The sequence below is a fragment of the Vidua macroura genome, chromosome 12 (assembly GCF_024509145.1).
Source record: "Vidua macroura isolate BioBank_ID:100142 chromosome 12, ASM2450914v1, whole genome shotgun sequence".
Taxonomy (NCBI): Eukaryota; Metazoa; Chordata; class Aves; order Passeriformes; family Viduidae; genus Vidua; species Vidua macroura.
Window position 1 is genome coordinate 15881617 of NC_071582.1, and position 24345 is coordinate 15905961.

Consider the following 24345-nt stretch of genomic DNA (forward strand, 5'->3'; position numbering starts at 1 on the left):
TGTGCTCCTGAGCAGCACTGAGCAGCAGGGCCCATCCAGTGGGGTCTGTGTGTGTATATCCACACACCCCACCTGACCTGGGGGCGTGGACACCTTTCACAGACCCAAACCCTGACTTCTGCAGGATGTCACGCTGCAGTGTATTCAGTGTAAAACCCGTTTTTCCCCACTTCAAGCTGACTTTTTCCCCAGACCAGGCAGCAGCCATGTCCCTTTCTGGCAGGAGGCAATGTGGCATGGTGTGGCTTTGGCCCTTTGCCATGTGCTCTCTCCTCCTAACTCGTTTTTGGGTCTTGCCAACACAATCCCTTCACAGCAAACCCACAGCACAGAGGACTGACAGCTATTTTATTGATATGCAGATTGATTCCATATACATTTTATCTAAATCAGGCAGCAATACCAATAATCAGACTTAATGCCGGTATAGCTCTTTACATTGTATTTGTTATCTGCATTACTAATCCTGCTTATCAGGTGTAATTGAAGGTGCAATCAAATATTGCCTGGGACTTTCCCTTCTATTAAGGCCAGATTCTGGCTTTTGTAAGCAAATTTCATTAGCAGAAGTGGTGGAGGGAGGGGGAGGTAAGGGCTGTTTCTGCCTGGACAGCTGTCACCAGTGGGGAGCAGCAGCCACCAGGCTGCTGTCACTGCACACCTTGGAGAGGTGGCAACGCCCAGCTCCTGCTGCCACCGCCCTGCAGCCGCCAGCCTCAAATCCTGACCGCTCAGACTCGTTTAACCCCTGACAGACTGGTCGGCGGTTAAAGCTGGCTCCTCCTGGCTCCTGTTAGGACATGGACACTTCCAAGGACAGGTCAGCTGCGGCTCCTCTTGCAGATCGTGCAGGAGGGCTCAGGGCAGGAGAGAGGGAAACTTGAGTGCGTGTGTGAGTGCTGTGTGTGCACCCTACACTTGTGTGAGTCTGTGTGTGGAGGCAGCCCTGAAAACCACCCTAAAAGCCCTGAGCTGACCCTCCCCTGGTCACACAGCACCCTGTGGTACCGAGTGCCTCTCACAGCAAGTGCCCAGGCAGGTAAGCCATGGCTCTGGCAGAACCATGAAATATGCATTGTTTGTTCATTTTTAGAGTTGTGCTTTCCCTCTAATTACCTTCCTTTCACTGCAAAGCCCGTGAGCCATCCCAGAGGCTGCTCCTTCACCACTTGACTTCTTGTTTTGCTTTGTACACCTTCCCCACAGCATCTGAGCACTGCTGAGGGAGGGTACCCTGCCTTGCCCAGCTCTGCACCTCAGTGCAAGGGTCCCTGGTGTCTGGTTCACGCAAGGATGCAAAAGAGAAACTGCTGAGGTGGGATAAAAGAGAAATATGGCTTGATTTTGACTGTGGGGCTCTGCTCCATTCCATTTCCCATCACACCATGCTTCACAGTAGATCTGTGAGCTTTGCACTGTGCTCAGTGAGTTCATGGGGTTAGATCAAGCTCTATTTGCCTGTGTAGTCATGTTGGTTAGTACACCTTCATGATTAGCCTTTACACAGTCTCCTATTTCCCTGGGATGTAATAGCTTATATAATTTTATCCATCTCCATGCCAGGTATTTATTCATTGCAGCTCTACTTTGTTTTCCATTTCCTCCTTGCAGCTCTGAGACAGTCAGATGGCTGCAGATTTCATTAATGTGCTCTTTTGAACAGAAAGATGTTAGTCCTTCCCATCCTGCTGCCTTGGATGTCAGGCAGCCCATGAGGGTTCCTGCTGGCACCATATGGCACCACGGAAAGTGGCTCTGTCTGGCTGAGGTACCTGGATACGGGCAGCAGTGATTAACAGAGAGAGCACAGGAGGGTGCAGAGGTAATTAGAAACTCTGATAATCACAGTGCACTGGCAAAGAACGCCTCCCAGGTTTATTGCCTCCCTCTCTGTTCATTCTGCAGTGAGCTTTAATACAAGTTTACCTGAATGAGATCTCTGCTGCATGGGAAACAGTAGGAAGATGCAGGGACTTTCCTGGGAATGGAGACAAGCCCCCAGTGTCCCTGCTGTCATTTGGCCAGCCTGCCATGTCTCTCCTCTCTTCCAGTCCCTCCTGCAAGTGGAAGGTGACATGAGGCAGAGCAGCCTCCCTCCAACAGCCCCTGGGATGGAGCTGGGACTGCCCCGAGCCCTTTCCAGGAGAGCACAGCATGAAGGGCGCTGTGCTTCCTGAGCGTGACCCACGCATGGATCTGACTCCTGCAAACAGAGCTCCTGTCATTAGAGGAATTTGAACTATTAATGAGCTGGAGGACTCAGAGAAGCAGTGACAGGCAAGCAAGCAATGCTCAGTGGCATGGTGATAGACTGGCTCTTTTTAGCTTTGCCAAGGCCTTGATACTTGGCCTGTAATATGCAGGAGTTCTGGTAATAATTTGACTTCTGAAGTGCTCCCACATCAAAGTGACTGGTGCACTGTACCAAACACAAAATGCAATTAAGCTAATGTATTGTGCAAGGGAGAATAAAGCTGAACCTCAGATTCGAGTTCCAATTTTTATGAGTGGGTGTAAAAAAAAAAAGATCTGAATTAATCACCTACTGTGTTTTCTGTATGGCAGTGATGCCACCAGTGCAGTCACAGGAACTGTATCAGCAAGCCATCAGATAAACAGAGAATTTAGAGGCCCAATTTGGAATGCTGTCAATTAGTACAAGCACACGTGAGCTGGAGATTCAGACCAGGTGAGCTGATGGGGTGCAGTAACATACAGGCCAAGGAGGAAAGGTGGAGGATGTGTGTGGAGGAACCCTGGAAAAAGCCTAAGGAGTGACAATCTCTAGTGCTTATACAGCCTGGAGGGGCCAGTAGTGCCAGTGCTGGCTTACAGGAGGGGAAACTGAGGCACAGAGTGGGAAAGTGGCTTTCCAAATGTCATCTGCTGACAGAGGCAGGGTGGCTGGCTGGGGTTTCACTTCCACTTCTTTGCTCAAGTACAAGGAATTCATGCTGCCCTGTAAATCTGCCCCTGTTTTGTTTCTGAAAAGCCTGTGGATCCGTGCTGCTCTTTAGTTTTAGGTTAGGAGAAGCAGCAATGAAAATCTGTCAGTGAAAATATTGTTCTCATTATCTGGACTAATTTGGGCACCTCTGCATGGAGAGATGTTGCCAAGTGTGGACATGCCCCCCATGTGCACTGGGAAGGCTTTCTTAGGAGCTGCATGCTTTTCTCCTCAGTAAGACATCTCCTCATGTTACTGCTTATCTCTTTTAATAACACAGAATGATGGGGATGGATTTCCAGGGCAGACTGTGCTCCATGCTGCTGTGTCCACATGGTCTCCTTCCAACACCAAATTGCATGGACAGTTGGCTATTTCCTGCTACTCTTCTGGCAATGAGCTTGCAAATTATAAACACAAGGGAATTTTAAACAGAACAGGCTTTTCCCAGGATTTTGTCTGAAACATGCCCCTTCCCTAGCCATCCCGGGGAGAGGGGTCTCAAATGTAGCAATGGTCTAATATATGAAGTGGAGAGATGAAGGATGTCCAGTCATGCTGGGGATTCCCCTCTGCTTCCAGCTAGAAACATTCCTATATGTCAGCAATTACACAAAAAAAAAAAAAAAAAAAAAAAAAAAAAAAAGAAAAGAAAAGAAAAAAAAAAAATCCCTCATGTAATGAAGAACTCTGCTAGAAAGCTCCAACACTAGACTCTGGGTTGGATTTTATTACCCTGATGAAATTACACAAGCATTGCCTGTCTCTCCCTGCCTGCTGTGCAGCTTCTCGCTCTCTCCGCTGCTCCTCGGCTGCCTCCGCACGCTCCCTCCCCGCTGGCTCCGCAGCCGGGCTGGGGACGGCAGGGAAGCAGGTAGGACACGCTGGGCTCCCTCCCAGCGCTGGGGCTCCTGGGCTGGGATCCCCGGGGCTGCATCATTGGCATGCGGCGCCTGGCAGGACTGCATCAGTGCTAGAGGAGATGCGAGCGCAGAGCCGCGCTGCGCCGCACCGCCCCGGCCGCCGCTCCCCCGCACCTCCCGCACCGCCCCGGGGCCGCACAAGGTAAGAGCCAGGCGCTCCCTCTGCCCCACGGAACAGGGGGGCAGCTGGCAGCCCGGGATCGGGGGGGCTCGGTGCCGGGCAGGGAAAAGAAATTAAAACAAAAGGTGCCGCTGGAAAAGAAGATGCGCAAGGGCGCAGAGTCGGTGGCTGAGTTGGGATGGATCGGTGGGAGCTGTAGGGGCCGGGTCAGTGCGATGAGATTGAAGGGGTCAGGGCAGTTGGGAACAATTTAAAGCAGCCCCGTTGTGCTGCCTTCGCTCTCTGCCGGGAGCCCAGGAGCTGCTGCGCTGTGGAGTTTTAACTTGGGCTGGAGCAGTTCGGACCGGAGCGCTCCTGGTGCGTGCTCCGTCCGCGGTGGACTGGCAGGGAGGAGGAGAAGCTGTTTGCTTGGGGACAGGGGCTGTGGTGTCCGCACGGAGCCGTGCGGGACTGTGGCGGTGCTGGCACCCCGGGGCTGTGCAGGTGTGCCGGTGCCTGTGCGCACCAACCCGAGCTGTCCTGCACCCCCTGCCATTGTCCCCCCTTCACCCTCCTCTCCACGAGAGCTCAGCTGCAGCTAAAGATAAAAACTGGAGTTAGTCTCCCCTCTTAGGAAGGGTTAAATGAAGCCACTGAGAGAAAGCAGTGACCTGCGAGTTGGCAGGGCTGACTCTGCACGGTGGCTGTGGTGGGATGCAGGTGCTGTGGTGACAAGTTCCCGTGCATGTGTGCATGCCCACAGCACATCCTGTAACACATCCAGGCACACATCTCTGCAGGGATTATTTTTCTTTTGGAGGACAAGTGTGGTTCAAGGAAAAATTTTATTACATGTGTCAAACTACAGCAATATGATCCATGACACCAAGAGCCTATTAAAAATAATGGGCAAAAAGTGGCCCTGCAAGGATATTACTTGTCAGGGATGACCTCATCTCGAGAAAAAAAAGGAGAAGAGTAACAGCCTGATGGTGATAATGTTCAGGGGAGGAGCATGCAGTGCTCCGTGTGTGCTGAGGGGGATCCCTGACTGTGTTCAGGTTGGAAACTTGTAAGCACCCACTAAAGCTTATGGGGGACTCCTGCCATGAGGAGTCAGAGTAGAAGCTTCTGGTAGGCTGAGAAAAAGTCATATGTCTGACATGACATAAAAACTGCTGTTTCATGTCTCCTCTGTGTCCTGGTGTTACCACTTAAGGGAAGGGAGAGGAAAAGGCTTAATTCTCTGGTTTACTTAACCAGATACTGAATATATAACCACTCTGCACTGATCACCCCAGGCACTGAGCCCAACCTCTGCTGCTCATTTGGGAATATACTTTAGTGCCTCTGCCCTAAAAGACATGGGGCCCTAACACTTCATGCAGTGGGATGTCTATGGTCAGACTCCTAGAGGACAGCCTGGAGGAAGGAGTGGGAGCAGATGCAGCATCCATGGCTTCTTCCGATGCTCAGTAGAAAAGACCTCTTCCATCAGAAAGAGGAGGGGAATTCTCCCTTCTCTGTAAGAGAGCTACCACAGGTAACAGCACCTACACTGGGGCCCTGGGTCTCAAGAGTTCCAAGAGGTCCTAAATAACTCCTGTTGCTTCTCCTCCTCATGGCCCTGCTGTCAAAAGCATGTCCACCACTGTCAGATGAACTCAGCTGGAGATCAGATCTGCAAGGACACCTTAGGTTTTCCTAACACAACTTTGCAGTTGCATAATGTGGGTGCTGGGGAACCCTTTGGGAGCATCAAAGCCAGAACCAGAAAGCAGCTGACATGAGACAGCCTTCCACTTCAGCTTGCCAGATTCTGAGAGGTCTGTCCCACAAAGCAGCTTTTTGCACCTATTTGTGTTCTGGCACATCTTTAAATGAAAGTCTCTGGTACCTGACAACTTCTGATTGAAGGAGCTGAGCTGAGCTGAGCTGAGCTGAGCTGGAGGTGGAAGCCCACTCAGGTTCTGAGGCAGCCCCCAGCCTGCAAGTGCAGGGCTGGATGCTTCCCTAAAGTCAGCCTTGCACCTGCAGATGATTTCTGCCAGTTTCTGCTTGCAGGCAGAGTGTGGGCCCCAGCTTCTGACAGCACAGTCAAAGTGTGAAAAATTCCATGAGGAGAAGAGGAGCACATGGGCAGGTACTTGGTACAGGAGGTGCAAAAGTCTAGTTTAGCCTGTAACTGCAGGGAAAAGGCAGGATGCTTGAGATGCATCCCTTTCATGCACCCATGGTGAAGCTGTCCCACCTGTACAGCACAGTGCTGGGCAAAATGGTGAGACAGGTCTGGTTTTGAGGCTCATCCTGCAACTGCCACAGCTCCCTTCCTTTCCTGAGCCAAATGACAGTCCCTGGGTCCTGCCACCTCCCCTCAGAGCTGTTGTGGGTGGCCTCTTCCTGGCCACCAAGTCCCAGGGTTGATGACAGTCCTGCTGGGGAAGCCAAAGCCAGCCTTTGAAAAATCCTCTTCCTGCATCGTCAAGCTGGCAAATTGATTTTCCAGCTGAACCTCTGAAATCGTTCTCTTCTGAAGAGATTATGGAATTACTCCTGTGCTAATGAATGCTTTAATGTTACGGTGACTAAAGTCCCGTAAAGACTTTAACTGCCAAAAAAAAAAAAAATAAAAGAAAAGGCATTGCAGGAAAGGGGAGCCTGTGGTGGCTGGGTCAGACCTCATTTCACCATCTGGGGAAGAGGAGAGGAGGAAAAATGAGAAGCAGGTGAGGAGACAAGCTCCAGAAAATAAGGAGAGAGAAAATGAGAGACAGGCTTGCTGTACTCTCCCAGGAAGCTGCTGAATTAATCAGGAATCCCTCCTGCATCAGTTTATCCCTCCATCTCTGAATGCAAGCAGGAAAGGTAACATGTTAACTATTCCATTTTCACCATCTCTCTGGCTGTACCCTCTGGCAGCAGAGATAGCCCAGCTCATGGTGGCCCAGGGTGGGCAGCAGAGCCCAGGTACTGGGGTAAGCTGTTGTAACCCCCATGGGTTATCCAAGTTTATCACTTCTCTCTGCCCTGCTGATGCATTGCTGTCAGGCTCTGATGGCACCATGACACTGGTTTCCAAACATACAGTAAGAAAGTATATTCCCTGACACCCCCAACAAAGGAGTTTGCCATTTACTAGGGGGAGAACGTGCTTCTTGATGAGTCTTCATTGATCCTGCTGGTGTTCACAGAGCACAGTTTCACCTCTGCTTTACAAACCCTGGTTTGTAGGGTTACAACCAGGTTGTCCCAGATTTGAGCAAGAGCAGAGTTAACGCCTAAGATGGGATGGGGAAGCAGTGGAGGGAAAACGTCTCCATGCCACAGGAGTTGCAATGCAAGGGGAAGGCTGGTTTATATTTAGGTTAAAGGCTCTGCACAGAATGGGTAATCCTCTTTTCATGAATTATCCAGGGGATTAGACAGCTTTAAACTCCCCCAGGCCTCCCCGGCTGCAGCCAGGCTTGGTGGGAGCCAGGGGGGCAATGGCTGGAGGGAGGGAGATGCCAGCAGGTTGCTGATGACTCATTTGGCTGCTGCCAGCCTTGCCAAACACTCCAAGAGGTCACCAGGGGCCCAGACACAGAGTGACACAGGAGTGACGTGCAAGGCGAAAGGGAACATCCCAATTAGGAAAGAACATGGGGCTTTATAAATAATTGCAGAGACAAGGACTGTGGCAGCAGGTAGGAGGAGGGACAAGAGACCCGAGGCAGCAGTTTTCCAAAGTGTAATATGCTTGCTAGACTTTTCCAAGCTGTTTCTCTAACCAGAAAAAGGGATGCTTTTGGAACTGCAGCTGATCCATCCGAGGAGATGCTCCAAACCCACCTGCTTGGGCTGGCTCAGCAAATGCAATTCTGGGGATGCAAGTCAGGTTCATCTGTTTGGAGTGCGAATGGATCACTGTCAATACTCCATTAAAATGTTGAAGGGAGGCCAACAGCGCAGCTCAGGGACAGTGAGGGGGTGGGGAAGAATGGGATGCAAACAGGGAGGCAGGCTAGATTGCACCAAAACCTGAATATTTCACTCCATTATGGAGCAAATGCCCATAGCAGATTTCTGTTCTTTACCTAATGCACAGCTGCTAGAAAAAAAAAAGGAGTCCTATCACTAATCTCACCCTGGGGGCCCATTCATGCCACAGAAGAGATATTCTTGACCCTCTACATGTGGGTCTTGGGACAAAGCTTTGGTGGGGAGATGAATGAAAAAGGCTCAACTGTGCAGGCTGGGCTGTGTCTGACACCCAGCTCCTCAAGGATGACAAGGGGCTCTTCCTCCTTGTGCCAAAGGCAGTGGAAAAAGCAATCAGGGAGGACCAGTTCATGAAACAGGAACAGAGTCCTTGTGTCCTAGCTGATTTTCTGTCTGTGGGTTTGTGGCAGGGCCACTCTCTTCCTGCCCTAATCTCTAGAAGCTGGCGTCTAGCTCTAAGCCAGTATGGTTTGCCTTCCTTCACTCAGTTTTCCAGGCTGTAGCTAAGAAATCAGTGGGCTTTTTTCCCCCAGTTCTCTTCACAGTTTACTGCTGTCTAGACACGTAGCCACCTTGCCCTGGAGTTACATCCCCCTGGACCTGTGGACCCTCACAGTACAGCTCTTATCCCCCAGACGGCCTGGTCACCCTGGTGTGGATTGTGGAAAAATCAGGTTTATTCATGGGGAAGTTGAGTGCACCAAGACACTTTATTTCCCCTGCATTTAAATCAATTTATTCCACTCTCTGCTGCTTATCCTACGTAAGCTAAATCAGGATTTTGACCCTGTGTTTTCCCCTGCCCAGAACTGGGACAAAATGAAAGCCGTGTTCTCCTGTTCAGCATTCTCTCTTTTACTCATATAATCCAGAGGATGCTGTTTAAATAATGTCAGGGGAGCCTGAATTTAAGAGGGAATAAAAGAACAGTCTCCCAACTCACTGCTAGGATGGGGAATTCTGTGGCAGCTCCTGCCTTGCTCAGACACACAGGCAGAGTCAGTTCCAACCGTGGCTTGTTTCTGCCTATAAAGGCAGAGCTAGAAATCACTGGAGAAAGCCTGGGTGAAAGAGAGAAAGCAAAGAAGGAAAAGACCATGGAAAGTCTTTGCCTTTAATGTGAGCTAATGTCTTTCCTCCCTGCGTCGTCGAACATCCTCAATTTCCTGTTTAACTTAAAGTCAACACATCTGTCATGTCAGCATCGCCCGCTGCCTGGTTTCCCCAAGCACCCCCTCCCATCTGCTCTCCCTCCTCCCTCCCATCCCATTGCTCCGTGGCTGGGGGTGTGTGCCTGCGCTGCTGTTCTCTGCTGGCTGAGGGACTCTTCCATAGCTCCTGCTTCAGTACCTGCATGTGCTCGCAGCGGGATGATCGCCTTGGCTTGCAGAGCATTTACTTCTAATCTCCGGCTTGTGACATCCCAGCAGAAAGGGGCAAACCTTTCAGGAGCAGCTCCGCGGGCTAGAAAGAGGGGAAATGGCTGGTGAACGGCTGTGGTGAGATACTTCCTAGTTCTGGTAAGCAATGATGCTTTTCTCCTTGGTCCCATTCTGGGCAATCAGTGCAGATGCAAAAGTAATAGGGCTTAGCGGGGTAGAAAAGCAAAAGGAGGGAGCTAAAAAAGAGACAGGAAAAAAAAACAAAACAGTGAAGCTCATTTGGTTTGTAGTGAAGCTTTTCCAGGGGTCAATGCTCATCAAAGCAAATTAATTTACTGTTAAGTGAGAGACTGGGAATCAAGCAGATCAATGTGTGAGCCTGGGCAGCTGGACCAGCTCTCTCCCACTGGCAGATCCATTGCCTACCCTGTATCTTTTTTCCTTTGTGATTTCCAGCTTGGTCTGATATTTTCCATGTTGTCCTGTGTGAGCTCCTACCTGAATGCTGCTTTTTCTGCCCTGTGCTTGTTATTGCAGGACTTGTGGGAAGTCATTCATAAATTCCTGTCCCTGAGTTGATACATAAAGCCTCTCAACTTTCCTAGCTGATGAACTACCTCCATCCTAAAGTCTAACTGCATTTTTCACTGAAACCAGTCCCCTAGGTTCTGCCAGTAGGTGATATAGAGAGAGGTGCAGATGAAGATGTTTGGAAGGAAGAGGGTCTCACTGGACACTCTATTGGGACCACGAGCTGTCTGATGTTCTGGACATGGGATTACTCCAAATGAGAGGTTTGCAAGTCACTGTCTCACAGGAATCTCAAAATAGATGTCCTGCATCTTAGTTGAGTGACAGCAGAGCTCTTATACCAGGGATGAATTTAGGGCCCTTGTTTAAAGAGGATCAGGGAATAATAAATCTAAGAGCAGCCTTTGCAATCTGGCTGTATTGAATCTGCAAAGGTCTGTACATAACAAAAAAACAGAGGAGAAATGTAGGGGGGGAGCTTTGGCAATTTTTCTATCAGGTACAAAGATATGACCTTCTTGACAGACCTGTGTTTCACCCAAAAGTTGGTGCAGGATTTGGGGATACCAAAACATTTTTTTCTAGATTTATTTATGACAAGCAGAATTAAAACTAGTTCTGGAGAACATTTCAGAGACGACTTGTTTATAAAAATATTCCTCTCATGATGTATTCATGCAGAAACCTCCACTTGCTAAAAACTCACACATTTCCTATTCTTTGATGTTAGATGCTGTGGCACTGAGAGTAAGTCACTTTGGGGTTTGTGATTATTTTAGAGCAACCTAGACATTTCAAGCACAAGTTATATTAAATTTAAAGAAAAAGATCCTCCTCTCTTCAGCAGCAGGGTTCAACTTGGGTTTTGTGTCAAGTGTGTTTTGGGGGACAATCTTTTGACCAAATCTGTGTGGTAAGCAGAGGGTGAAGAGAACATGGGGAACTGGAAGGGGCTTTGCGTGACTAAATCCCAGCACAGGGCAAGAAGGAAAGAGTGCACGTGCAGGAATTGCCCAATTTCTTGTCTTTGGGGGGTTGATAATGTGAGGAAATCATCTTAGAGAGGACAGCTTTTGTGTCCTTTAACCAAAACACCATGGTTTGTTTCAAAAGGTTGAAAATCCTTCATGTTACCTGGAACATTGCTTCTGAACACCAGTAATGTCTATAAATTATTTTTATTGTTGAATTATCTTCTAAAACCTGCAGTAATGTTGATGCCAGAGTACCTCTGCTGTCAGTTTGATGTTGTGAGCATTTGTGCCACATTCAGTCTGAGACGCTGGCCAATGGTGACTGTGCTTTCCTGTCCCTCTGCAGTGCAGCCTGGCACAGTTAATTTCCCCTGTTTAATTAATGGCTCTGTAATATTTATAAAGAAAAAAACCTCATACCCATCTGTGATAACTTCGGTGCTTCTGCCAAGATGAAATTCTAGGGCCAAATGAATATTACAATATGCTGGATATAGAGATGTTTATAATGTTCCAAATTTCCTGAGCCATCCTGATTTGATAATGGAGAAGTGAAGGACTGATCCTAAAGTCTTTGACTCTGCATAGAAACAGAATTGAATGTGCTACAGAATTAATGAATGTTATGACTTTAATTGAATTTTAGTCTTTTCTTATGGACATTTGGGTTATAAAGGATGGATTTCCCTTGTGAAAAAAAATCCATTTGGTGAGGGCAGGGAGTCATATGGGATCTTAAATGAAGAATACTCCACATCATTCCTGTGATGACACTTGGCATCAGTCATTATCTCTTCAAGACAAGGCAATCAAGAAGATGGAAGATGAAACCTTTCCTAGCCAGGGAGACTTCCACATTATTTAATTGCAATTGGAATCCTGTCACCTCACATCTCTCCAGATTTTTCTTACCACATCTGCTAAATTACCACCAGCTATTTGCGTTTGAAATGAGTGCTTCCTCCCGCACAGCCCATCTGCTCAGCCTGTTTGTTCTTCCCGTGCAGTCACGACTTAGTGAGCAGGGTTATGGCAGAGCTCACTGGTGTTGGGGGGAGAAGGAAGATGGGATTGATTGAGGTGGCCTGGCAGATTCCCTTGGCTGTGCTGAATTTGAAAGAGGAGCTGGGTTAAAACTGAGGGAAGAACTTCTTATGAATAGGATTTTAGTCAGAGAAAGGGAGCTGGGGATCTCAGGCCATTTTGAGGACAGTTCTTCTCTTTTTCTAGTAGTGTCCCAGGGAATCTTTACAAACAGATGTCAGAGAGTTTCCAATATCTAAGGTGGAAACTCACCTGGGCATATTCTTGACTGCCCTAATGCCAGGGATGAAGAAGAAATTACAGCTTCTCTTGCTTGGAGGTGATTGAAATTTGAGAGCACTGTAAGTATTCTAATCTCCCTCATTAAAGTTGGAAGGACTACAGGTCTTTGAGATGTTTTCTGGTCACCTTCATGTGTCAAACCTGGAGATATGACTGCAGATAGAGAGGGATGCAATCAAGATCTACAAAGTTGTGATGTGAAGGAGACAATCAGTAGGGCTGCTGACCTCTCTTCTCAAATCCAAGACCCAGGCAACATCAGAATTGACCAAGAGAAGCCAAGTACAGCTCCAAGATGCCTCTTGGCATGAGGACTGGGTCAGGTTTGATTCTGGGCAGGCTCCTCCAGGAGATGCTGCAGGACTGTGAGGGCTCAGTGAAACACTGATTCAGTGTTTCCAGTCAAACTCGGTGTTTTGCTGAGCTTCACAGCAGCTCTTGTGGAAGATGAGTTTGCAGGAAGCTGGAATTCAGCAGCTCCCAACTGGATGATGGATGGATTTGTCCAAGCCCTGGTTCTCAGCACAGCGGCTGCCTCCTTGACTTCCTACCCTCCCAGGCTGGGAGTTAGGCATGGTGTCCTCTGAGCAGCACTGCAACGTGGAGACTTTCCCAGTCCTGGCCTGGAGATAATACCTGTGGGGTGTTCTGTAAAATGAGAGAGGTGAATAAATCCCTGCAGGATATTTTTCACCCCGGGGAAAGTGCTGTGGGAGCCAATCTGCTTGTGCACATGATAGGCTTCACACCCCTCCTGCTCTCGAGGTACTGCAGTGGTAAACTGAAGACAGGTGTCCTCTGTCAGCACACAAGTGGTGTCTCAGGGATTGCTCCCACCACGTCCCTCCTGGCAGCAGGGAAAAACCTGTCTCCTCCAAGGGACACTTCTCTTGCCCTCTGTGGCAGGTGGTCAGGCTGCTGCAGATTAACTGCTGTAATTATTGCAGCTTACAGGTTCCTGAACTTATATCCACACCCTTCTCAGGCATGCAGGACTCTCCTGGTGTCTCCTCTCTCCCTTAACACTCAGAGGAGACCCCTGTAGAGGAGGTGGTGGTGACTTCTTTGAGGAACCTCATTTATGTTGCAGTTCTTTAAGCAGTGATGGTCCTCCATCAAGTCCAGTTACACCTTGTTCTGCAGCCCCTGTGAGTCACACTCCCCGGGGGAGTAGCACATCTGGGGAATCAGGTTAGAGGCAGATTAGATTTGATGCCTCCAAGGGGATGATTGAGGGTTTGAGGGACAAGAATGGAAGCATGAAAAATTCTTCTCCAGCTGTACTTGGCACAGAGGGTGTGTTGCACAGATGGATAAAAGTTCCTACTGATGGATAAAAGTTCTTTTAGATTTATAAACTATCCTGGGTGGGTGGATCCTGATGTCATTCTCAGGACTGTAAATCCAGTAAAATAAGTAAAATTTCTTTGGCCTTATACCAGAATAAGAGATAGATGGGCTACTATGAGAGATATGGCACCTCATAATTCCATAAAACATAAAGTGATAATTCTGCTCTGTACACAAAGTCCAGGGCTCTCTCTGACCTGATAGATGGGAAGTAGGAGATTTGTGGCCACAAGAGGTGTGGGCTTTTTACAAAATGACAACTGGTTCTCAAATGCTTTCAGCACTCTACAAAGGAGGATATCTGACCCAAATTCCTCTCATCTGCTTCCACTGAAAGTGAGAGTAGGAGCCAGTGGGATCAACCATTTCTTGGGGGAGTTAATCTGTCCTTCTCCACCCCTAAACCAATGCACTTGCAGTCCAGTGCATTTCAGACTGTTTCATTGCAGCAATCCAGTGTGCATTAATTATAAGCGTGTGTAAATGAGGCATTAAATTATTTATTCGTAGACCCAGATTGAGAAATCCCAGTGGTTTCTTCTCCTGATGTGTAGCTGCTCTTGAAAAAGTCAGACTTCCTGGCATTGAGGAGGAGATGAGGAGTGTTCACTTTCAATTCAGCCCCAAAATTGCTGGGCTTGGTGCAGGCTGAGCCTCCCTGGTGGGCCAAGGCAGGCTGTGACCAGCATGAAGGGCGCAGGGAGCCCATCTCCAGTGGGGCCAGCACGTGCATGACAAATCCTGCTGTCAGCACTGCCAGTCACTGGCCCTCTGGGGCCTGTGGTGATGCCCTGATGTTGGGACACCCTTGGGAAGACAGAGAATGCCTTTTGCATTCTCAGAGCCAGATGATGGGAATTAAGAGTAATTTTAATTAATCTTGTACTTATTATTTATCACTAATTGGATATGCTTTTGGTGCTTTTTTTTTTCCTTCTTTTAGATAAGGGTGTTTAGGGTTGGTTATTAGTATCTATTTCATACCTCTAGCAGGAGAGGATCCTTTGTTCTTAGGAGCTAAGACAGTGCAAACCATCAGAGAATGCTGCCTGTGCTGTGGCCGTGCCTGAATTAGTGCCTGGGGGTGCTGGCAACACAGACACCCCCAGCTCAAGGTGCCCAGCAGCAGGGGAGGGACAAACCAGAGCCTTGCTGGGCTGCTGGGTACTGGGGATCTTGCAGAGATCAGGGGCTCTGGTAGGAAACATTCACAGACCATTTCTGACCAGAAAGCATTTGGTGTTTTGACATGATTTTGGAAAGTCAGGCATGACTAAAGCAGGTCACTTTGGGGTCTCCCCAAAAAAATAAAATAAAGCCTTAAGGCTTTATTTCCAAGCTATCTTCCTAAAACATGGTGGCCACCAACAGAGTCTGTGCTGAATGCTGCAGAGCCAACCCAGATGACGTCCTTTCAACTCCTGTAATCCCTCTGACACACACAGGACAGGCACTAAGGGAATGAGGAAAGATTAGGAAAAGCCTAATTTTACCCCCCCAAACACCCTGCAAATTCTGCAAAGCCTCATCTATAGCCAAAGCTTACACCCTGCCTGCTGTAAAACCAGAAAGAAATGGGAGAGAGCTCAAGTCCTGCTGACTCACAATTACAGGGTGCTGAGCACAGCAATTTCCCAGCCATCACTAGGAAAGGAAGTAAGATTTACACCTGGGAAGCGTCAGGGAATTTGGAAGGGAGGAATGAAAAATAAGGTGCTTCAAACCCATGCTGTTTGAAAGCTAAAGCAGAAGGCTGAAACAGGGCTCACATTTGGCTTTCTCCAGAGCAAATCTGTAGAGGAGGCAAGCTCTCAGGATGGAGAGAGGCTTGGTGAGGATGAGAGCCCTCATCCCCCCTCGCCCGCTCTGTGCCAGGCAGCTGCTGCTGGTCCCTGCTGTTCCAGGCCATGCAGCTGATTAAATATTGAAAAGGTTTCGTTGCTGTTGCTTGAAAAGCTTCTGTCTGGATGAAAATGAAGTTATGTGAGGACAAGTTTGTGCTGGTGAAATTAGTCTCTGTTTGAATACATCTGGCCGTACCATACAAACAGACCCAAAATAGCTTTGTGGGTTTTAACAAAAAGGCACCATCAGGACGTGGGTTTGGGTTCCTCATTTTCAGAGCCAAGGTGTGGGAGTGCTCAGGGAGGTGGGGTTTGCACATGGGGGTCAGGCTGAGCTGTCAGAGACCTTGTGGCATCAGAGGCTGTTGCAGGTGCTCCAAGGCTGGTTGTGATGGGAGCCAACACCTGAGCTCTGTGTGTTCACACAACAGCTCCAGGCTCAGCTCCCACACAGCCCCAAAACCCTGGGAGAGACAGTGATGGGGGAAGTGAAGGCAGAGAGAGGGGAGGGATTTGTGATGGGATAAAGGCAGAGGCAGGAGGAGAGCTGGGATTAGAGGTAGGGGCCAAAAGTGTGAGAGATTGAGAGGGTTGATCTGTGGGCTGTGACTGCAGGGAGTGTCATAGCAGCACAGCTTGGCCTGAGACATTTTGTCACTTTATGCTGTCAGAAAAGACACATTTCAGCAGGAAAACTACCTTCATTGTCTGAGTGTCCAAAACAGGCATGCAAATCTATCTTGTGATCAACAGAAAACTTGGGGAAATGTCTCTGATCTCGTTAGTGTAAGTATAAACAGAGAAAAGATATCAACTTGATTAAAATGCTGCTGTAATCTGCAGAGATGTGGGATAATCTGTCCTGAAAGCACCAGGCCACCAGCAGGCAGGCAGGGAGCCTGGAGGAACAGGACAGGATGGGTAAAAAGCTGCTGATCCCTCTGGGTCATGAAGAGGTTCAGACAGAGGAAGGAGACACAGGCTTTCCATCCTTCCTGCAAGGGGAATTTAGCCCTTGCACTGGACTGGATTTATTTTAATACATAATCATCACTGAGAATTGATTTCTGGTTGTTTTATCTGTAAATTAAGTCAAATTTTGTCATAATTTTATGAAATATTTCTAGAGTTTGATGGTTGCATCCAATGGGAGAGAAGTCTAGAAATGCCTGTGAGTAAACATGCAAACAAAGCTTTGCACACAGCCTGAGTGAACTGGCCAACATTTGCTACACAAGGCATTTAGCATCTAATTTTTTTTCCCAATGATAAGGAGAAAAGAGATATTTATCTTCCTCGCTCAAAGTGAGGTGTTATGTTCACAGCAGAATCTTTGTTTTCATTATTCTTTGGACCTTGAAACTTGATTTCAAAAATTCCATGAATCAGTTCAGTTAATGGGAGTCGTTAAGCAGTTTGTGTTTTTTTTAGTATTTCATGACAGTTAATTGCATTTGATTAGAAGAACATAGTCACAGGAGGGCTGATGGATGGCTTCTCATCTGAGCAAATCTGGATTAATCTATAGCCCTATGGTTGTGGTCCATAATATAGTTGAAATCAAATTAAAAATCGAGACTGCTATTAAAATGGGATGTGTGTTCATAGTGAAAGTCGTTTACTATCATTTTGGCATCTTTTTCATTATTTCAGAGCATCTAGTGTAGCTCTTCAATTTCAATTATTTTTTCATAATTATAAGAAAAGTTTTTGTACTGGGAAATATTCCATCTGGAAGATTTCCAAAATAAAATATTTCTTTTGACATTTAAAAATCAAATTCTGAAATGGTTTTGAATTCCTACTAGATTTAGATAAGCTGTTTGATTAAAAAAACATCCAGAATTTCCATCTCCCAACAGTGTACTGAAAAATGCAGGACCTCAATTATTTGATTAACTGTTGCTGAGGGTTTTTTCCCTCCTATGTGCTATGAAATAATACCATGATTTTGGCACGCTTACAGCATCTGAGCCCATGTGGCTCAGCAGAAATGCATGGCAAGTCAGGAAGCAAATGAAGTCTGTTACATCTGTACTATGCAGCTTTTCCCTCAAATGGGAAGGAATGCCCAGCCTGCCAACCCCCCAAGTTGGAATTAAGCCCCCCAGGTAAATAGGTCAGGTCAGAACAGACCCTTTCCAAGGGTCTTGATCTCCTGTACATCTTCCTGAATGAGAGGATTTTCCCCTTGAGGTGCTCTGGGAAGGCAGCAGCCCAAGGGCTGTGGGATGGGGGCTCAGGGCTCCATCAGAGTTTGTGGCACCTGAATTATAGGACACAACCTTTGTCTTTTTCCAATTAATAAGTGTAGCTCTCATTCAGTTTCTTCCTTTAATCCCTCCTTTCTATCAGAGTAAAGTGTGTGGGAGGAATTCTCTGTGGAGGGATCTCCCCAGGATGGAAAAGCTCTTTGGCTGCAGGAGTGGTGGTGCAGTGGAGCTCAGGGACAGACACCCACAGACACCCAGGGATATCCACAGACACCCAGGGATATCCACAGACACCCCTTTCCCCTGGGGAGCTGGCAGGGGCTTCAGTGGCCTTTCAACAGCAGCAAAACCAGCAGCTCCTTGCCCTGCCTTTCCAGCACGTGGGAGGTGGCAGCTGGTGGATCCCTGCCCTGTGGGGGTACTGGGGATAATGGAGCTGCTTCCCTGATTAACTCTGGCAGGGCAGCTGAGTTAATTAGTGGGCAGATATAGGATACTAGGCATTACTAATTTGTCTACAGATGCAGCTTGGAGCTGAGTGGGTTTGGGATGCATTTCATCCCTGCTGTTAGCAAAAATAATTTTCAATATCTGTTTCAAAATGTTTCAAATTCCCGTTTTAGCAGGAGATGCTTCTGCTCTTTCCACTGTGAGACTCCATCATGAGGTTCAATCTACATGAGATTTCAGTCCAGAATCTTCCTACATGGCTGCATTTCACATCCATCTGGCCCTGCTTGCTCATGTCTGGATTTGTGCCTTGCCCTTGACAGGCATGGTCATTCAGGTTTCATCTTCTCACTAGGAAGGGGAAATCTTGTTTGCTCCAGGTGAGGGAGGTCCAGTTAAACAAGAGAGGCTCCTGAGAGGTGCCTAGAAATAATTCATTTACTGTGGTTGCAGAAGCAGTGTCTTGTTCTGACCAGTCATGTGTGGTTAAAACACATAAAGGCAGAGATCTCCCAGGATCCAGCTGATATAGAAAGGGCAGGCAGGACCCTCAGTCAAAGCCTTCAGTAATTTCACAGGTTTGCATGAGCTTGGGGCATCCCAGTGAGAATTCCTGTCCTTGCAGCTGGAAAAGAGCTGTAACCAAATGTTCATTACAACAGCAGCCATGGCATGATCTGTGCATCAGCAACTCCATTTCCTGCTGGTTCCAGGTAGGCAAATGTTTTCTTTGGGAGTGTTCTGGAGACTATAAGTGGTTTGGATTGGGATATTGTGCTTGTGCTGCATCTGCTTTCATCAGATTCTTCTTCTATAAGGCATCAGAGATAGCATCTTCTGAGTAGATGATGGAAAAATAGGTGGAGTAAAAAGGGAGAAAGGTTGAAAATGGAGTTACCTGTTAGTTACTACTCAGTTACTCATCACAGAGGAGTTTTCTTACTTTTTTCCTCAGTGATTGCTGAGTCAAATGTGCATAGCACACTTTACCAAACAAGCCTGTTCTGCACACTTATGCAGAGCATTTCTTGCTTGAAGATGGAGTCAATTACTGTGCATGTATTTACCCAGCCCAAGGAGCCTGCCAGGCTCCCATCTATATTTCATCAGCCTCAACCCTCCCCGAGGCTTGCAGCACTTTGCTCTGCCTGCAGTGAAGGGCTCCTCCAGTGCAAAAGCAACAATGACTCAAGAGAAACACACAGACAGATGAAGTTCCTTGGATTTAACCTCTCCTGGCAGCCTTGGCCTTATCCCCTTAATGCTGGGTGGCATTTGGATGTTCTTTTCAGCAGCCAGGTACCACCTGATGTTTCATCTACCTGCCACTGGGCTGATGTAGAGGACAAGCTGCTCCTCACACACTGTGCAAGTTGAAAGCCAACAGCAGTGCTTACCCCCTCCTGCCACCCTGTGGTGTCTTTTCCATCTTTAATTCATGTAAGGGTTAAAGAAAGGTCTCTTAAATTCTGGCTCAGTAGTACAGCCAGTGCAGGCTCACACTTACAGGTTACTGCCAGCAATTTGATTTTCAGCAACCCCGCTGATGAGGTTTCTGTCCCCTCAAGATGCTGTCCTTCAGCCCCAGAAATGTTGCTGTCAGAAAGCTTTGTCTAAACTTCAGCATCAGTTTGAATTTCAGGCTTTGGCATCTGCTGCAAATATCCCAGCAGAGTTGGGTCCAGCTGGAAAGTCCCTTGGTACTACCCAGTGAAACCAATGGTTTCATGGAAAAGAGAAACTCCCCATCTCTCTTTGAAGAACATGTTCCTTCCCTCTGGTCAAAGAATGTTCATCCAAAAATTTTATTCTCAAAAGAAAAGGGATCTGTTCTGGACAAATTGGAAATGTTTGAGAAGCAAATGTTTCCCTTTGTCCTTTTACATTGAAAATTACTGAAGCCGCTGCAGAACTCTGAATGAGGAAAATACAGACAAATTTTCAAGAAAAATATTATTTATGTAAAGAAAAAGAATTATTAGCACCTCTTTTTTCATAGAAAACCAGTCTATTTTTTAATGCATTTTCCTACTTTATCAGCCTGCTGAAACAAACAAGCAAGGACTAGAAAAGAGATTGATTTTTTTAACTTTCAAAGCTATTCCCCTGATTTCTAGTAGATTCCCCAATTTCTGGGCTCTTAGTCAGAATCATGTGGAAGAAACAATGTCTGTTCCTCTCAGCAGGGCTGTGTTTTTAGAAGAGAAGAGGTAAGGTGAAAAAGAGAGGTAAGGTGGTTATTCTTCAAGTAACATATGGGCTTTCCAATAGTGATCCCATTGTTTTATGATTTTGATTTTACTTTAGGATTGAAATACAGTGGGTCTTGTTGGTATTTGAACCCATCTGTGTCCATGTGTGATTTCTTTACATTGCTTTTATTGTGGAAAGAATAAATGACACATTAGAGTTAAATCTTCAGTCACTGATAGTGCAGTTCACTTTTCTTGCAGCTGGGATCAAGCCAAAGGAATAATTGTGTGTATCTGTGCAATGCATATCTCTGAAATCTCCAGCTCACATTGCTCTGGGATCCCAACACAGGTGGTTTTATTGCAGTTAATACCTGCTGTAATTAGGAACCTAATTAAATATCCTCTGATCTTACCCCTCTCAGAGTCAAACAGCTCAGGGGGCTGATTCAGATTCTCCAACTCTCTGTTCACATGGTCTCCTACAGCAAAGCACAGGTGATTTTTAGCACCCTTTGAACAGAGACACTGCTCCAGCATCCCAGAGCTCAGGGGCAAACAGAGCATCAGCATGAGCCAATGTCGCTGGTAAGGTCCTAAAAAGTACATGGAATGTGCTAAAAAACTGAGCTAGAAAGGAGCCAGGGAGGGCAGGAACGCTGGAAAACGTGGCCACGTTTGAGCAGAGAAAGTTGGCAGTGCTCAGCCATCTGTGGCAGCGCAGATTTGTCAGGTTAGAGTGGAAAGCAGTCTGAGAAGGAGCTGCTCTGTGGCTGGGGGCAGGTGCTGAGGGTGCTGTGCAGAAGGATCAGCACTTTTGCCTTCACTTGGCAGCCAGGGTTACTCGACCAGAAGAAATGAGCCCTGTCCGTGAGCCAAGGGAGCTCTGTGCATGATGTCATGCTGCAGGGGAAGCCCTTGCTGCAGAGACCACAGTCAGTGCTTCCCTCCTGCAAAGCACAAATGGGAGAAGCAGGGAAAAAAGGCAAAACCTCCCTGCCTGTACCAGCGGTTCTGTGAGCTCAGACTGGTTTTTAGTCTGGCTGGGAGAGGTAGGAGCCCTAAATGAGCAGAGCAGAAGTGGCTGCTGGTTTGTAGGAACAGCACTGAGGCAGCCTTGGGACTGTACTGGCAAATACCAGGGATGAATCTGGGCTCACAAAGCCCTGCTATGTTTGCAATCCACTGCAGTGAGTGGCACCACTGTGCTGTCACCCAGCTCTGGCCACAGGGGAGTTCCCCACAATTTGCAACGTTCAGAGACAGCAACAGGTTGGGAACCCTCAGGGACAGATATTTGCTTTGTTTTCAGCAAGGGAGGAGAGTAATTTCAAAACGATTAGGGGGAGTTATTTACCAGAGAAAATCCTGCCCATCTCACAGTAAATTTCCATGGTATATTGCTTGCAGGCAGCAAACCTCTGCAATCTTCTCATCTCTGCATCAAACTCTGGTACCCCAAATTCACACTTTACAAATTCAGGCACTGTGCAACTGGTGTTGAACAGAGACCTCCTGCAGAACCTTGGAAGGTGAGCCTAGATGAGGACAGCTGCACAGGGGACACTTAGGAAAAGCTAAAGCTGTCACCTACACTCTGTAGAGGACAGACAGACCTTTTAGACACCAAATTTTAGGAGATAAGGACTTACTAAAAATTAAACCCATGAAGGACCAAATGCCTCACCTGGAGGCTGTTGTACCTGACTTGGATTAGTTTGGAGGTATAGTGTGGCTTTTTATTGCTCTCTAATTGTGTGGAAAAAAGGGTTTACCTGGATCCTACAGGCATGAGCAGCTCTGCACAGCAGCACAATGCCATGGGAAGCAGTGAGCAGGGAATATCCATGTGTCACATCAGTCCTGGAGCACCAGCACCTCAAAGCTTGGAGGTCTGGACAGGACCCAGCCCCAGTCATGGGTTATTGGTAACTGTGGAAGCTGCCACTACATCCAGCCCTCAGCTTCTCTACAGGGAATTGAGAAACTTGTTTTATTTGGAAATAACAGACCCTTTCACAGAGCAGTTTGACAACCCATCTCATCCTAATCCCAGCAGTAAACCCATTTACTGTGGAACAGAGGCAGGTGGTGCTTGGCCCTCTTCCAGCATGGAGCTTAAAACACAACAGGCACATCAATGCCTTCAGCTCTCAGCTCTGTGCCTATCTCTAGATCTGTTTGAGGTTTTCATGTGTGCAGGGGCTGTAGAGACTTGGAACTGTCCTCATTCCATATTCATTACCTGGATTCCTCATATCTGGAAAAGCTGACGAGGGAATTCAGTGCTCAGGCAAAGCACCAAATCCACAGGCCTCATCTGCAGCACCAACACACCTCATCTGCAGCACAAACACCCCAACACACCTGATCTACAGCACAAACACACCACTTTTACCAAGCAACAGCATTTTGGATGCCCTTGTCCAGTGGAGATGCAACATTATCCACCTCTGTTCCCAAGCATCTCACAGCATATTTGGAAAGTAGAAAGTACTGAATCCCATTCCCAAAATGGGAAATAGAGATTGCAGTCACATAGATAGAGCCCTACAAAAATTCTGTTTCAGAGAAAGAATTTCTATATAAAATGTCTAAATTTTATATGCTAATCACAGGTCCTTGATGGTCTCCTACCATCACTTCCCTGCAGGGATCTCATGCAAGCAAGAGGAAGACTGGTCATCTCTTGCCCCTCCTGCCTGGCTTGTAGTGACAGGATCTGTTCCTGCAGGCTTGGCACTGTGGGTTTCTGTGCTCTGGCTGCTTATTCCTGGGCAACCAGAAAGGTTTTGCAGCCACCAGACTTTACATTCATCACTGAAGTGCCATCACAAAGTAGCTTTTTGCCTATCCAGTCTGGGTTAGCTGCAAGGCTTGATATCCCCCTGCTGTCTGTCAGCCACTCCCTGGCTCCCTGACAGGGAAGTGTGAGGTTACACTTTGATAAATAACTTCTGATCATCACCTCCTTGCCACTTTCTTCACCTGGGATATTCTATCCTTTTTCCCCTGAAGAGGCACCAACATTATCTGCCTTGAAGTATTTGTTATCCCCTTGAAATTTGCCAGCCAATTCCCCCAGGCTTGTCATCTGGAGGACACCTGCTCTCACACTCCACTTCTTCCTGCCTTCTCCCATATATCATCCAGGATTCTTGCTTCCAGCCAAAGTCTTGAATCTATTTTTTCTTTACTCCAGGTGTGATAGACTGTAATTCTCTATTCCCCATGGGGAGCAGAAGCCATTTGCTGAGATATCTTCTGGTGTCATTTCTGTGTCAATAGCCCCAGTGTAGCAGGTAAAGGGGAAAACATTCCACAGCCTTCCTATTACTGCTACCCAGGACTGGCAGCCCAGGGAAATATCTAGCTTGGGATGCCCTCTCTGACAGTTGGCACCAGGAAATATGTCCAAGAAAACTTCTTGGTGGATACTTACAGATCAGTCTAGATCAGAGTTCTCTTGATGTTTGCCTCATGTCTTGAAGATCTTATTTCTCCCAGTAGAAAAAAAAAGTTGTAGAAAAAGAAACTCAGATGAAACTGACCTTCTTTTCCTCAAATACATCCAATCCCTGCTTTTTAATGCTTCCAAGACTTTGCCTTTTATTCCCAGGAGCCCCACGGGTTAGTGTGTAAGTAGGAATTTCCTTGTGCAACATTTTAATCTCTTGCCTTTCAAATTTCTTTAATGTCCCTTTGTCTCCTATTATGAGACTGCAAGTCCATCTCATTTACATTTTGAGGACAAAGAGACTGATTTCTTTTTCTTCCCCATTGCAAGGGACATTTTCTCTGTCCCAAAACAAGCTTGGAAACAGAGCCCACCCAGAGGGTAAGGAAGGCAGACACTGCATGGAGGCCCCTCAGAAGCTGCTGCCTTGTTGTGCCTTCCCTTCCAGCCAACACAGGTCTTGGGTGTGTGCTAATCTGGCAGCCACTTGGCCACCAGACCCATCTTCCAGTGAGTGACTTCTCTCAGTCCTGACAAGGAGCCTTGCAGGAGCCTTGCCAGCTGACTTGGGGCTGAAGGGAGGAGAGAAACCAGAGCTCTGTGCTGGGGCACAGGACATGACCTCTGCAGCCTGGCAGGGAGGAACAGCATCAGCACTAGGAGCAAGTGTGAGAA

At 47.4% G+C, this 24345-nt stretch overlaps 1 protein-coding gene across 2 annotated transcripts in view; it reads left to right on the top strand.

The window, feature by feature from the left end:
• Positions 1–756: 756 nt before the first annotated feature.
• The window catches only part of SV2B (synaptic vesicle glycoprotein 2B), a 67774-nt gene continuing 44185 nt past the window's right edge, over positions 757–24345 (top strand). The window contains exon 1 of one of the 2 annotated variants that reach the window (XM_053988665.1): positions 757–820. The gene's annotated coding sequence lies outside the window, so the exon portion shown is untranslated. Of the gene's footprint in view, positions 821–892; positions 1040–24345 lie in introns of those variants that run through there. The other variant, XM_053988666.1, reaches the window with a different exon arrangement.